At 46.9% G+C, this 3,062-nt stretch overlaps 1 non-coding gene across 1 annotated transcript; it reads right to left on the reverse strand.

Moving 5' to 3' along the window:
• Positions 1-2,716: 2,716 nt before the first annotated feature.
• Positions 2,717-2,844, reverse strand: LOC142055870 (U6atac minor spliceosomal RNA). The gene has a single exon (XR_012660114.1). It is a non-coding gene; the product is annotated as a U6atac minor spliceosomal RNA (small nuclear RNA).
• Between the last annotated feature and the right edge of the window lie 218 nt (positions 2,845-3,062).

The following is a 3,062-nucleotide window of genomic DNA, read 5'->3' on the forward strand; positions in this document are numbered from 1 at the left end:
CCCAGCCTCATGCATTTTCTTCCTCTTGGGCTTTCCACAGTCTTGGTAAACAAGTAACACTTGTTTCTGCAGCTGCTGCTTCTAGTCTGGAAGCAGTTCTCATGTATCTCTCCCCATGTGTCTATTCCCACTAATACAAATTTAGGAAGAACCTCACTGCTTTTTCATTGACATCCTCACTGCCAGCCATACACAATTAAACCGAAGAAATAAGAGGCTTTAGCTGTAATTATGGTTTTGCCTATTTTGTAGAGAAGTCATCCTGTGAAGACTGACGCAGCTGAATACCTGCCCTGGTCACCAACCACACCAATTCTCTTAGTGGGAGTTTTAAGAGGGAAAAATTAAATTGCAGCTGTATAATACACTGAGCGCTCAGAGGAAGGCAATGCCAGCAATTATCCAACAAAATGGTATCAAAAAGCACAGGCACCAACAGTGACAATTTCCAAGGGGGCATAAAATATTCTGAAGAGTTACCCTGCAAAGACGACAACGTCCTTCAAGAACATTGTCCAAATCTAACCACTGTCCTTATGGCAGTCAGGAAAACTCACCAATCCACTGAAACGAAGTAGTACCTGCCACAAGCTCTGTGCTTCATATGTAAGAGTACAGTACTTTCAGTGGACAAAAAGAGCAGGGGCAGGGATGTGTACAGAACAACACATATACTTCATAGCCTTTACTCTTTAGCTTCTCTGTGAGACTTACAGGACCACTACAGTCCTCTAAAACTTTGCAGACGCTTCACATTTTCTTGCAGGTACACATACTCGAATCCAGCTGGCAAGTCCCTCCTTTTCTTCTCTTTCCCAAGCCATGAAAACACACTGGGCAACCTCCCAGTTCAATCCCTGCCTTAGTTCTGTTCACCTCAGTGCTCAGGCACCAGTCCTACCCTTCCTCTGGCTGCATGCAAGGGGGCACTCTCTTCAACTCCACTATCCTAGCGTCTCACTGAATGGAAGCCTGTCATCCCCCCACATATGTATCTTTTCTCTAAAATTCATAGCAAGGCCAGGAAATCGCCTTCTTTCCCTTCCTGCCCACCTTGATAATCAAGCAACCTTCCTTGCTGTTGCAAGCGGCCAGGTATGGTATGATATGGGAGCCCTGTGGCTCAGCCAAGCTCAGTGTGCATCCTCAACTGGGATCAGGCTGAGCAAGCCCACCTGACAGACAGTGCCAGGAAGGGTTTCTATTTGTGTGAGGCTGCAAGCCCATGGTGAAGAGTGTGACATGAAGCAATGCTAGAAGACAGCCACAAGCACAAACCAGGAAATGTGGAGCTGGTCTGAGAACCAGCCACACCTTGACTTGGGGCATGACTGTGAGGAAGCGCAGAAATGTTTTCCAGGAAGATATCTTTGCAATGTAACATCCCCAATGCCAAGTACAGAGGAGTCAGGATGAACCAGGCACAGAAAGGGTGGTAGTTCAGGGAAATACCAGATTCTGAAAAGGCATCTGGGGTCATGGGTGAGAACATGTTGCTTGCAAACCCCCATAACCACAGTCCTGTCCTGTGCCAAGGTCAATGTTTTCTGAGTCTCTCCTTGACACCTGTGGGGAAACAGCACATCCCACGGCAAGTAAACAATCCAGCCAGTGTGGATGCCAGAGCACTACCCAACTAATCTCCATTGCAAGAACCCACTGCCTGTTTAATCAAAGGCCCTGGCTTACAAAAGAAGGGTCTTCACCACCACCCACCCGCACACACCCTTAAATAGTAAGCTTTTGTCATCCGTGTGCCATGTACACTTTGCCCAAGGCAGAGGCCTAGCCTGGAAGCTCCCCAGGTGCTGACAGGTCACATCCAGCTGGTGTCTGAGAAAGAAGCAGTGCCAGTTCTCCTTCATCTCCTTGACTCTTCTGGATGCTTCAGGGGTATACCTCCAAAAATACATGTGCACTGCGGGCTACCAAGAGATATAAAAGCCAGGGAGCCATCTGCTCTTTCCAAGCTTCCTTCCCATCTGGTCTGGCGCATCTCATGGCTGAAAGTTGAGCGCTGTTCCTGTGTTCCTACTTGGCTCCATCCACTTCATCTATCAAGTTCACAGGGGTCCCAGGATGCATGCAAAGGTAGATTCCTTTCCTTCCAAATGTATACCTTCTGCATATTACCACAAACAGTTTTACTGAAGGTGAGGGGTGGGAATAGATTTCTAATAGTTAATGTTTTCCCCACTTTTTTCTTTCCTGCTACAAATCAAACCATCTGCCTCTTTTTCTCAGACTCCTCAGACATCAGAAGATTCAGAACAATCTTAATATCCACTGATGCAACCCAAAAGACATCAGGAACACCCTGGAATGCAAAAATCATTGCATTACACCTCATTTAGCAGAGTACCAAAAGCCCTGGCTTCATCTCCCTCTATTACTTTCTGCCTCTGTCCGGGATCACAGGGCCTGCACACCAGCTCTTCACAGCAGGTGACATTCAGTCTCCAGATTTATAGCAACCCAAAACTGCAGTCTTCCAGATCATCGGCCTCCTGATGTTGCAGTGTCGAAGTTACCCCCCACCTGCACCAGCACCCACCTCCAAAAGCCCTGAATGAATGTGAGTAAGCTGGCCTACTGATTAGGACTAATTTCTTATGTCCAGGGCACACTGCAAATGAAGTGCATGGGTTACCTCTAAGCTTAGTGGACTGAAGAGGGGCTTGTATAGCTAGCAGAGGGGGGTGCAGGGGACAGGTGGAAGGAAGGTTGGTAGAGACATCATGAAGAACAGGCAATGCCTTAGCCATATGTGCATTTTGTGGGACAGGAAGGCATCTTCTAGCCTTAGGAGGGAGAGTACTAAGCTTCTCTTCTTTTGCACAGCACACAGCTTGCAAAAACTAAGGCTTACAAAAACAATCCAGGCAGGGAATGGGAACATAAATGTAATTTTTCCCAGTATTATACTGTCTGCAGTGAACATGGCAGCATGTCACAGCAGGGCTATATAGCTCAGTCTCATGACTTTCACCTGAGTATCTCTGCAGTAAAAACACCCTGCAAAACAATTCAGTAACTCTACAGAAATATTCTGCAGCTCTTAT

This window comes from Phalacrocorax aristotelis, chromosome 3, assembly GCF_949628215.1.
Source record: "Phalacrocorax aristotelis chromosome 3, bGulAri2.1, whole genome shotgun sequence".
NCBI classification, from domain to species: Eukaryota; Metazoa; Chordata; class Aves; order Suliformes; family Phalacrocoracidae; genus Phalacrocorax; species Phalacrocorax aristotelis.